The sequence below is a fragment of the Mustela lutreola genome, chromosome 7, assembly GCF_030435805.1.
Source record: "Mustela lutreola isolate mMusLut2 chromosome 7, mMusLut2.pri, whole genome shotgun sequence".
Taxonomy (NCBI): domain Eukaryota; kingdom Metazoa; phylum Chordata; class Mammalia; order Carnivora; family Mustelidae; genus Mustela; species Mustela lutreola.
In genome coordinates this window covers 29,720,533-29,733,866 of record NC_081296.1, presented here as the reverse complement: position 1 = coordinate 29,733,866, position 13,334 = coordinate 29,720,533, and the positions used below count along the sequence as shown (strand labels likewise).

The window sequence follows — 13,334 nt, the reverse complement described above, 5'->3', positions numbered from 1 at the left end:
TTGACGGATGCAGCCTTATCCATCTGTGAAAGCTTTCTCCTTCTGTACTTCTACTCCTCCTTCAGCATTCCAGATGTTCTAGAGACCCAACTGGGAGTATTGTACATAGTCCATTTCCCCTCAAAATGCCAGAAGATAAAAAGGCAAAGTTAGAATAGCTTTGCACATTTCTTACATTATAAGCCAGTCAAATTCTAAACATAATCTAACCACTGTTATGGCATAGTCAGGCAGAATTTGTCACAATTGTCTTTACCATTTTGGCCAACTTTTTAGCTACTAGTTCTGAGTTGATAATTATACTTGCAAGACACCAAGTGATATTTTTAGAGAAGGGCTAGAATGAATACAGATAGCTAGGGAAAGTAAACTAATTGTGAAACCCATATTCAATGGAGGTAAACAGTTTAGAATCCAGACTACATGGTCATAAATTACAGAAAGAAAAAATATCCCAATAGGAAATTGTAACATTTAAAATTTTATCAGTTGGGGATTGTTTCTTCACCCTGAGATCTTCATTGGCCTTTTCCCTACTACCTGCAGTCTTTATGCCTGCGTATTGTCTGCCATCATATGTCTGCCATCATATCATATCTATTCCAAAGTTAGGATGGGAGATGAACCATGAGATTCTAGACTCCGGGAAACAAACAGAGGGTTTTAGAGGGGGGGGATGGGTGAGCCTGGTGATGGGTACTTCTCCTGGTGGAGGGCACAGATTACATGGAGAACTGGGTATTACACACAAACAATGAATCATGGAACGCTACATCAAAAATGAATGATGTACTCTATGGTGACTAACATAACACAACAAAAAATTAAAAATAAAAATAAAAATTTAAAAACCCACTAAGTTCGTTTCTTCTATTTAGTGACACTCTTCCTTTTGGCCATTTGGAGTTTGATCTATGCTCCCATGGCATCCCAGAGTTCTATCAATGAGATGGTTTCTGCTAAGGAAGACAGTTGCCCGTCTCCTAAGCACTGGCATCCCATATTTCTAGAGATCATTCCTTGTCACTTTATATCATGGAATTTTCCACAAACCAGTGTCCAAACATTATTTTCTCCTATTCCTGCAATATCTCAACAGCTATACTTTTTAGCCTGAGGAATTGCACTTGAAAATCTTTATTGCTCTGATCTTTAAAACACAGGGAGAATGAATATGATGTTAGAAATGTAATGTTCTTCCCCAAAACATGGTTTTACTCAAATTATTTAGCAGAATATAAGTATTTTTTAAAGTAGTTTCCATGTCCAACATGGGGCTAGAACCCACAATCCTGAGATCAAGAGTCTGATGCTCCACTGACTGAGCCAGCCAGGTTCCCCAAAGTATAAGTATTTTTAATTAATATCTTTCACTAGCTGTTACACCATAATGTTGCATTTTTATTTTTAAGTTGCAAACAATAGTATGAATTGCACAAATAGCCTAAGACTCAGTTTCTATTTTCCTATTTTTAAAAAAGGCATAAATACCCTACTTTCTAGGATTATTATTAGCATTGACTGAGCTAATTCATTAAGTAGTGTTTCTTTTGGCATTTGATAGACGGACTTAGACTAACAACTCAGTGACTGCTATATGTAATTAAAATGTGTACCTAAAACCACACATACTCACACATACAACACAATGCACAAATGAAACATCAAAATAATAACCAGAACTCATTATCAACATTTTTAATATTCTTTCTATAAAATTGGTTTATTGATCATATCTGCACAAGCACATATTGATATCATTTTACATGAATGAAATACAATGTTATTGCCTCAAACATACTTGATACTCAGTAAGTGGTAGATAAACTTATGAAAGGCTTGGATTTGCATATCAATTAATTCAAACATACATTGTCATATATAACATAATATACTCCAACTGGATAAATGTATCAACATGAATTTACTTAGAATTATGATTTTAGGTAAACAGGTAACTTACAATTTTACAAGTACAACTAAGGCTGTAATGATTACCCTTGAGTTCACATACATCTTGGGACACTTCCCATTACAAACTTAGGGAAATTCCTAAAAATAAAATTGTTAGTCAAAATGTGTTAATTCCCATCTAATATATTTTACACTGTCTTCTGGAAAGGCTTTAACATACTAGGATTTCCAAATTCTCCATTCTTGGTTAACAAAGTTACCTATTAATCTGATAGGTGAAAAAAGACAATTGTTGATTCATGGCATTACATGTGAATCTACATATGCTCACACACATTTAAATTTCATTATATTTATAATAGTTTATAATAATTTCATATATATTTAATTATTTAATTATAAAGAGTGGCAGATCTGAGGATATTATTCCATGCTTTTGGCCATTCACAATGCTCTTCTCTTATCAATTGTTCATTTATATGCTTCCCCTTCTTGTACTGGGATGCTTGTCTTTTTCTAAACTGATGTGAGCGAGGCTTTCAGAGAATATTAACACTGAATTTGTCATATAAATTTTAAATAAATACACACATATATTTTTATTTGACTGCAAAGAAATAGCCCAATCTTTAGTTACCATGTTTTAGAGATTCTATTTTTCTCTCCTCTAATCCCTCCATGCAGATAACACAAGAAAACAGGAGTAAACTTGGAAGTCACAGTTTAATTGAGCCATTGCATAAGAATATTGGATACTGGGGAGCCTGGGTGGCTCAGTGGGTTAAGCCTCTGCCTTCAGCTCAGGTCATGATCCAAGGGTCCTGGGATAGAGCCCCACATCGGGCTCTCTGCTCAGTAGGATGCCTGCTTCCCGCTCTCTCTCTGCCTCCTTCTCTGCCTACCTGAGATCTCTGTCTGTCAAATGAATAAATAAAATCTTTAAAAAAAAAAGAATACTAGAGGAGGCTTAGACAACATTTCAACTCAAACTATGTGAAAGGAGAAAAGAAAGCAGGCAAGATTTTGGTCACTAATTCCTTGGTGCCATTACAAATGGAATGTGGTAGAAATATATTCAATTTTGAAATTTAATTTATTGGTTTTAACTGGAAAGGGGTTCATTTTACTCTAACTCCTTATAAAGTACTGTTTCACATTGTTTAGGTTATCATAATATATACCACACATTTATATGACTCTCTTGTGAAGAAAATATAGCAAAGGACCTAAAATAATTTTAATGAAAATAAAATGGAGATATAACTATCAGGTATTTTTACCATGAGTCTAAATTAATCTGATAATTGTTCAGGTTCCTGTTTAACCAATGCTCTAGTTCAAGGATTGGTAAACTCAAGCCTAAAGTCTGTTGTTGGAAAAAAAAAACCACAACACTTTTGCTGGAATACAGCAACACTTACTCAATTATACATTGTGTTTGGCTGCTTTCATACCAGAACAGCAGAGTGCAATGGCAACTGCAACAGCCTGAAAAATTAGAAAGGTTATTTGGCCTTTTACAGAAAAGACTTGCTAATCCATGGTCTGTTATAATATGGACTGAGGTGATAATTCCAAGTAATTAGAACTTGAATATTAAAATATGGAAGTAAAGGAAGACTGGAAAAGTAAAGTCCTCATATTTAAATTTTCTCATGTCAGTCTGACATACAATGGAAGCAGCTGTATTTTGATTGACAGAGTTTAAATATAATAATAAGGCCAGGGTTCCTACTAGGCAGGTCCTTGAACTAATTTTTCCCATTCATGCTTTGTTTTTGCTTTCTCTTTCTATACATGATCACCACAGAGACACTGTTACCATTGTCCTCACACATGGGAAATAACTCCCTTGGTTCTCCATTTCTACCTTCTTCTGCCTCCTATATCTAATGGCAGGATGGATATACAGATAGGCCGACAAATATATGATAGACTAACAGTAAAATGGATGACAGACAAATTATTAGTAGGCCGAGATAAACAGATTATGGAAAATATATTGTCAGGTAGATAGATGGAAAGCAAAATAGGGCTGAATTTGAAAATCATTAACATAAAACCTAACGACATCAATCAGAGTGTTTCTCAAGACTGCATGGAGCACTGGGTATGGTGAAAAATTAATGAATACTGTTTTTCTGAAAATAAATAAATAAATTTAATTTTTTAAAAAACTGAGCATCTGTTTCTACAAAACTGTATTTATCATACACGTTCACTGGAATGTTAGTCCTAAATTTCTCATAAGATCATAGATGAACAGTAGTTTGTTTTGTGAGGATGTGCATGGGAAAAAAACTACAACAACTTTCCTTTTCTGCACTGATTGTCATGGGGGTTGACACATGGGAGACAAGCCAAAGTGAAAAAAAATTCCATTCATATCAAATGTTATCTTTCCCAAATTCCGAAGTTATAAAATGCCTATGTCCCACTTATCTTCAATAAAAATAATATTTCAAGAGCTAGATCAATTCTGTGTTAAGGGAATTCACATAATATGTTTACAATACAGGACAATTCACAAAACATTCCATATTTCTATGCTTTGACCATAATGACAGAGTAACCAATTAATTAAATGAAATCAGACTTCTATCATCAATTCACCCCAATCTTTTTACCCTTTTTCTTAACACTCGCAACCATTTAAGTCATCCTTATACTCTCTTATTTTTTCACTATAATACCATGAAAGCTAAGCCAACCATTTAAAAATATGGAATGATTATTTTTATGAATTTCCTATAAGATATGAATATATATTTTTTAAAAAACCAATTCCCTGTCAAAGGAGCTCATTTTATCAAAACCATGAAAGAGAAACAGGAAGACATAAGACAACTAGGAACTCTTCAGAACTACCCTTTATTAAAATATCAAATCCTGTTCTGCTAGATTAAATTTTTGTTTCTACTATTTTCTACAACTATCCAAAGAAGGAAACTTTTCTTTTAATTTAAAATATGTGCAATATTGTTTTAAATATCTTTAAAGTACTAGGGATAAAGAAGTAAAAACAGAATTCTATATTTAGTAACAACATACCTCAATTAAGACAGGTAAATTTCAAAAAAAAATGATAAATAAAGCTACTGTCAGATAAAGGAAAACTGCCATATAAAAGAAAACTGAGAATTACCACCAGTAATTCTGGTGCTAAAAATTCCTTAGGAAGATAGATAATAAAAGCAGAAGGAAACATGGATCTTCAGGATAGAAGAGCACTGAAACTGGTTAATATTTAAATAAATAGGATTTTATTCTTCTGTTAGGAAAATATACCTATTTAGAACAATTATATCATTGGTGTAGGGCTATAGGGTTTCTGGCAAATGTAGATACATGACAACTCTAGCATAAAAGGGGACAGGAACTTTGATCAGGATGGCACTGAAAGTATAGATTGCTCTGGGCAATATAGACATTTCCAAGTGCTAGAACAAACAATCCTAAAATGTATATGGGACAAGAAAAGACTGTGGATAGCTAAGGAAATGTTGAAAAAGAAAAGCAAAGCTTGGGTATCATGCTGTCTGATTTAAAACTTTATTACAAAGATGTGATCACAAAAATGGCATGGTACTGGCAAAAAAAACAGACAAATAGACCAATCGAACAGAATAGAGAGCACAGATGTGGACCCTCAACTCTATGGTCAAATATATCTTCAACAAAGCAGGAAAAAATATCCAGTAGAAAAAAATCTCTTCAATAAATGGTGCTGGCAAAACTGGACAGCTATGTATAGAGGAATGAAAGTTGAATATTCTTTTATACCATACACAAAGAAAAACTCAAAATGGATGAAAAACCTCAATGTGAGGCAGGAATCAATCAAAATCCTTGAGGAGAACAAAGACAGTAACAGATTCTTTGACATCAACCTCAGCAACTTCTTTCAAGAAACATCTCCAAAGGCAAAGGAAACAAGGGCAAAAATGAATTTTTGGACTTCATCAAGATAAAAAGCTTCTGCACAGCAAAGAAAACAGTCAAGAAAACGAAGAGGCAACCCACGGAATGGGAGAGGATATTCACAAATGACACTACAGACAAAGGGCTGGTATCCAAGAACTATAAAGAACTCCTCGAAGTCAACACACACAGACAGACAATCATGTCAAAAAATAGGCAGACACTTCTCCAAAAAAGGCATACACATGGCTAAAAGAAACATGAAGAAATGTTCCTCATCACTAGCCATCAGGGAGATTCAAATCAAAACCACACTGAGGGAGGCCTGAATGGCTTAGTGCATTGAGCCTCTGCCTTCGGCTCAGGTCATGATCTCAGGATTCTGGGATCGAGCCCCACATCAGGCTCTCTGCTCAGCAGGAGCCTGCTTCCCCCACCCCCTGCCTGCCTCTCTGCCTACTGGTGATATATCTCTCTGTCTCTCTGTCTCTCTCTCTCTCTCTCTCAAATAAATAAATAAATAAATAAATAGATAGATAAAATCTTTTTTAAGAAATAATTTTTAAAAAAGCACACTGAGATACCACTTTACACCAGATAGAATGACCAAAATTAACAAGACAAGAAGCAACAAGTGTGGGAGAGGATGTGGAGAAAGGGGAATCCTCTTATACTGTTGGTGGGAATGCAAGTTGGTGCAACCACTTTGGAAAACAGTGTGGAGATTCCTGAAAAAAGTTAAAAATAAAGCTATCCTATGACCCTGCCTTTGTACTACTGGGCATTTACCCCAAAGATACAGATGTAATGCAAAAAAGGGCCATATGTACCCCAATGTTCAAATCAGCAATGACCACAATCACCAAACTGTCAAAGGAGCCAAGATGCCCTTCAACAAATAAATGGATATAGAAGATAGAGTCCATATATAGAACTGAATATTACGCAGCCATGAGAAAGGATGAATACCCAACTATTATTATGAACATGGACGGGAATGGAGGAGATTATGCTAAGTGAAATAATTCAAGCAAAAGAAATCATTTATCATATGATTTCACTTATGTTTGGATCATAAGGAATAACATGAAGGACATTAGGAGAATTAAAGGAAAAGTGAAGGGAAGAAAGTGGAGGGGGAAACAAAGCATGAGAGACTGTGGATTCTCATGAGATACAAATTGAGGGTTTTGGAGGGGAGTGTGATGGGGGGATGGGGAGCGGGTTAGTGACTATTAAGGAGGGGATGTATTGCATGGAGCCCTTGGTAAGGTGCATAAACCGTGGACCTCGAAACACTGAAAAAATAAAATAAAAATTTTAAAAAGGTGGGGGACAGGAACTAGAGAAGTGAACATATATGGTTGTAAGATTTTTATGGTTTATGTGAAGTGATATAATACTTAGTCTTAAAATACTGAAAATAACCAATTATGTATACTTTAATTACTAGAATGTCCACTAAAATATGCAAAGAGATCGAGTTAAAAAGATAAGAGGAGATGGAATTATCTGAAAAAATGCAATCAAAGGATGCAGGGAAGAAGGAATAGAAGAACAAAAAACAGAAGAGAGACAAGGGAGAGTAGTTCAAACTTAAAAATAAATGATTAAAATGGTAGACCTAAATCCACCATTTAAACATTAAAATTATGTCAACATAATTAACATGATCAATTATGCTCTAACATAATTAACATAAACATTATGGTAAGTGCAAATTGGAATAAATAATCTATCTGTTAAAGCTTAAAACATATACCCACTATATGCTATTTAAAATGATAAAACTTTAAAGATAAAGGTTGGCAGGAAAAAAAGATGAAAATATATACCATGCTTTACTAATTTCAGATAAAGTAAACTTCAAGAATATGTTATCAGAGATAGAAACATTTCCTAAGAGGGTCAAATTATAAGGAATACATTAATAATTATGAATGCTTGTGACTAATAACAATTTCAAATTATGTGAAATGAAACTGATATAAATAAAAGGAGTTGTAGACAAATCCATAATCATAGTTGATTATTTTAAATTCAACTCCTTTGGTAATTTATAAAACAATACAAAATATCAGCATAGAAGAATACAAAAATACTATCAAACCACTCCTAATGTACATTTATAAAACACTATAGCCCATGACTTAAGAACAAATGCCCTTTTGTTTAAATTTCCTTCAATAACCATAAAAAATTAGAAATCCATAAAATAAAATATCTTTAAAGATAAAGAGGGCTCCTGGGTGGCTCAGTGGGTTAAAGCCTCTGCCTTCAGCTAAGGTCATGATCCCAGGATTTGGGATCGAGCCCCACAACGGGCTCTCTGCTCAGTGGGGGGCATGCTTCTCCCTCTCTCTCTGCCTGCCTCTCTGCCTACTTGTGATCTCTGTCAATAAAATAAATACAATCATACACACACACAAACACACACACACACACACTTTAAAATATAAACAGAAATGGTGAGGGAAATAAATATCTATTGTAGCTGATGAAACTATGATTTTCCACTGTTTTAAGATTAACCAAACCTTACATGAAGGGAGAAGTCTGTGAAGAACTAAAATGCAATTCTTGAAGAATGGTTCCACACTTCAGGAAAAGATTTGACAGAAATAAATTTTTTATTGTTTTTAAGTTAAGGAATCTTACCCAAAGCTAAGAAAACTCTGTTATTAAAATATCATTGAAGAAAATACTTCAAATTTGGGGGTGTGGAACAATTTTAGAACAAAGTCAACGATTTTGATTGAGAACAGTTAAAAATTATTGAGAATCAACTAAGATGGTGACTCGATAATCCTAAGTTTATCTCCTCCCTCAGACAGACTGAATGTACAGCTATAGATTGAGTAGTTTCCTCTGAAAGAGATACAGAAACTAGCTGAGCTTCTAATCTGGCAGGCATCTAGGAGCTGGCTGCAATCTTCTACAAAAACCAAGAAAGTAGGTGGACACTTCTTGAACCTTCTCCCTTTACCTTGCTCCAATAATAAAATCCATTTACCTGGAAGAAGTTTCTACACACATCTGGAGCCCCAATTTTTGCAACATTCACCTGAGTGACATGCCCTAAGATCACCTGGTTTTAACAGCCAAGAGAGCTTGCATTTACAAATTCCAAAGAACAGTAGCAAACAAAGTAGTTCTTAATGACTTCAGGAGCACACTCCCATGGCTATACACCCAAGTCACAGGAGAAGAAGCAGGTTTAAAAAAAAAAAAAGAGAGAGAGAGAATCCAAATCATGAAATGATTTGGCAGAAATATTTTTATGAACACACACACACACACACACACACACACACGTTCCCTCTGGAAGGGGCTTCAGTTTCCCACCTGCTGCCTAGGAAGCAAGCATATAATTAGCCTGCATCTCCTGCATCTATGTGCTGACTGATCCTCTCCTTTGGGACACTTACGGGTCTTGGTACACCCACAGCCACAAAGTACAAAGAAGGCTTTGACAATCATGAAGCTTTGAAAGACAACTAGGAACTCAGACTGAGTTGATCAGTATATTTCATCTTCTATAACAGATCATTCTATCTAATTAAAAAATTTAATTAGTCTTTAAAAATCTTAATGGAGATAAGTGATTTACCTGATCAAAATATGATGAAAGTAATGGTCACATATATGTTCACCAAAGTCAGGAAAGCAATGCATGAACAACAACAACAAAAAAAAGTAAGAATTTCAACAGATAGTGAATTTTTAAAAAGATTTTATTTTTAAGTCATCTCTACACCCATGATGAGGCTCAAACTTACAACCCTGAGATCAAGAGTCACATATTCTCCTGACTGAGCCAGTGAGGTGCCCCTATATATTTTTTTGTTTTGTTTTTAAATACCAAGAAAATGAATGGATGAAGAACCCCCCTAAGACCATCAATATATCTTTCAGCAGAAATCTTTATGGCCAGAAAGGAGTATGAGGATATATTCAAACTGCTAAAAAGGAAAAAACACACACACACACCAAAAACCAACCAACCAAACAAACAAAAACAAAAACAAAAAAAAAAAAAACCTCACTACCAACCAAGAATACTCTACCCAGCAAAGTCATTCCTCAGAATTAAAAAAGGATACAGAGTTTTCCAGGCAAACAAAAGATCAAAAAGTTCATCACTACTAGACAAGGCCTACAATAAATGTTAAAGAATGTTAAGGGATGTTAATTATAATAAGGGGTGTTAATTAATAATAAGAAAGAATGAATAAGAAAGGATGAATAATAAGAAATTAATAATAAGAAGGGATGTTAATTAATAATAAGAAACCATATTAAAGTATAAAATTACTAGTAAAGTTAAATATAGAGATAAATTCATAGTGGTCTAAAGTTGAAATAGTAATGAGTAAATCACTTAAAACAGGAATAAAGATTAAAAGAAAAAATAAATTATAAAAATATATTGATGGATACACAATATAAAAAGGATGTAAATAGTGACATCAAAAATATGTTGTGTTAGGGCGTATTTTATACATTTGAAGTTATTATCAGCTTAAAAAAGACTGTTATACATAAAAGTTGTTTTATGCATTCTTCATGGTAACCACAAAATACAAGCCTATACTAGATGCACAGAAGATAAAAACAAAGGTATCAAAGTATACTGCTGAAAAAAAAATCATCAAATCACAAAGTAAGAGATTAAGAAAGGAAAAAGAAAACAAAGGCATTACAAAACAATTTAGAAAACAATTAAAATACCAACAGTAGGAGCGCCTGGTTGGCTCAGTCGGTTAAGCGACTGGCTTCAGCTCAGGTCATGATTCTGGAGTCCTGGGATCATGCATGGCAGGGAGTGTGCTTCTCCCTCTGACCTTCCCCTTCTCATGCTCTCTCTCCTCCTCTCATTCTCTTTCTTTCTCTCTCTCTCTCATATAAATAAATAAAATCTTAAAAAACAAGAACAGTAAATTCAAACCTATCAATAATTACTTTAAATGTAAATGGACCAAGGTCTCCAATCAAAAGACAAAGTGGCTGGACAGAATATTTTTAATTAGTAACAAAAAATAAATAAACAAGATCCAATTACATATCACCTTTAAGACCCAATTATATATTGCTTTTAAGAGACTCAAGTAAACTTTAAGGACATACATAGAAATAAAGTGAGGGATGGAAAGATATATTCCATGCAAACAGAAACCAAAATAATGCAGGGGTACCTATACTTGTATCAGAAAAAAGGAGACTTTAAGCCAATGACCGTAAGCAGAGACATAAAAGTCATTATACAATAATAAAGGGATCAATTCATTAAGAGGATATGACAACTGTCAATATTTATACACCCAACATTAACACCAAAATACATAAAGCAAACATTGGCAGATCCAAAAAGAGAAAGATAGGACAGTACAATAATAACAGAGAACTTCAATCATCCATTTTCAACAATGGATAGATCATCCAGATGTAAAATCAATACAGAAACGCTGAACTTAAACTACTTATTAGATCTAAAAACAGCAAAATGCAAATTGTTCTCAAGTGAACATGGGAACATTCTCTAGGACAAATATAAGACTACAAAACAAGTCTTAATATATTTAAGAAGATTGTTTATAGCAATAATGTTCACAATAGCCAACATATGGAAAGAGCCCAGATTTCCACTAACAGATGGATAAAGAAGAAGTGTTATATATATACAACGGGATGTTACTCAACCATCAAAAAGAATGAAATCTTGCCATTTGCAAAGGGTTGGATGGAACTAGAGAGTATTATGCTAAGTGAAATAATTCAGAAAGAGAAAGAAAAAATATGATTTCACTAATATGTGGAACTTAAGAAACAAAACAGATGACCACAGGAAAAATAAAATAAGGTATGAAGGAAAACTAAAATAAGATGAAAACAGAGAGGAGGGCAAACCATGAGACTACTAACCATAGGAAACAAACTGAGGGTTGCTGGAGGGAAGTGGGGTGATTAGGACATAGGCATTAGGAAGGTCACTTGAAATAATGAGCACAGGATGTTATGTGCAACTGATGAATCACTAAATCTTACCTCTGAAATAATATAGTATATGTTAATTAAACTGAATTCAAATTTTAAAAAGTTAATGTAAAAAGAAGATTGAAATCATTTAAACAGTTTTTCTTACCACAATGGTATGAAACTAGAAATCAATCGTAAGAGAACCTAAAAATACACAAATATATAAAAATTAAACAATATGCTTCAGAAAAATAAATATATCAAAGAAAAATATAAAAACTTCAATATGCAGCAAAATCAGTTTTAATAGAGCAGTTTATTGTGATAAACACCTACATTAAGAAAAAAATATCAAATAAACAAACTTTATACCTCAAGGAATAAGAAAAAGAACTAAGCCAAAAGTTAACAAAAGGAAAGAAATTAGAAAGATTAGAGCAGATACAGAAAAATACAAAGAATTATAAGAGACTACTTTGACAATGTATGCCAACAAACTGGATAATCCAGAAGAAATGGACAAATCCCTAAAAATATAAAACCTATGAAGACTGAATCATGAAGAAATAGAAAATCTGAACAGATTAACTACTAGTAAAGAGACTGAATCAGTAATCAAAAACGTTCCAACAAAGAAAAATCCAGAACCAGATAGATTCACTAGTAAAGTCTATAAAACATTTAAGAACTAATCAAACCTTCTTAATTATTGCCAAAAATAGAAGATAAGGGAACACTCCCAAACACATTTTATGAAGCCAACATTACCAAAATCAGACAAGAACACACATGAAAAGAAAATTACAGGCTGATATCCCTGATCAACACAGATGTAAAAATTCTCAACAAAATTTTAGCAAACCAATTCAATAATACATTAAAATGAACCAACGATCATAGACCATAAAGTGAGATTTATTCCCAGAGATACAAGGTAGTTTGGTATCTGCAGATCAATAAATATGATATACCACATAAACAAAATGAAGAATAAAAATCATAGAATCGTTATTTAAATCATTTTAAAAAATCAACATCTATTCATGATAAAAACTCTCAACAAGGTAGTTTTAAATGTATCTCAGAATAATAAAAGGTATATATGACACTCCCATAGCTAACATCACTCAAAAGTAAAAAGCCAAAAGCTTTTCCTCTAAGATCAGGAACAAAACAAGGATGCCCATTCTTGCCACTTTCAACACTACTGGAAGTCCCAAACAATGCAATTAGGCAATAAAAAAAATAAAAGGAATCCATATAAGAAAGAAAAAAGTAAAACTGTAACTATTTACATATGACATGTTATATATAGACAACTCTAATGACTCCAACAAAAAACTGTTAGAAGTAATAAACAATTTCAGTAAAGTTTCAGGATGCAAAAATCAATATACAAAAATCAATTCTGTTGCTATACACTGACAATAAACTTTTGAAGAGAAATTAAGAAAATAATTTAATTTACAACAGCATTAAAAATAATAAAATACTTAGGAATAAATTTAAGGAAAGAGGTAAAA

General features: G+C 33.3%; 1 long non-coding RNA gene across 1 annotated transcript; it reads right to left on the bottom strand.

Moving 5' to 3' along the window:
* Nucleotides 1-1,683: 1,683 nt before the first annotated feature.
* LOC131835723 (uncharacterized) lies at nt 1,684-7,669 on the bottom strand. The gene is made up of 2 exons (XR_009355348.1): nt 3,336-7,669; nt 1,684-2,829 (listed from the first exon to the last, which is right to left on the bottom strand). It is a non-coding gene; the product is annotated as an uncharacterized LOC131835723 (long non-coding RNA).
* Between the last annotated feature and the right edge of the window lie 5,665 nt (nt 7,670-13,334).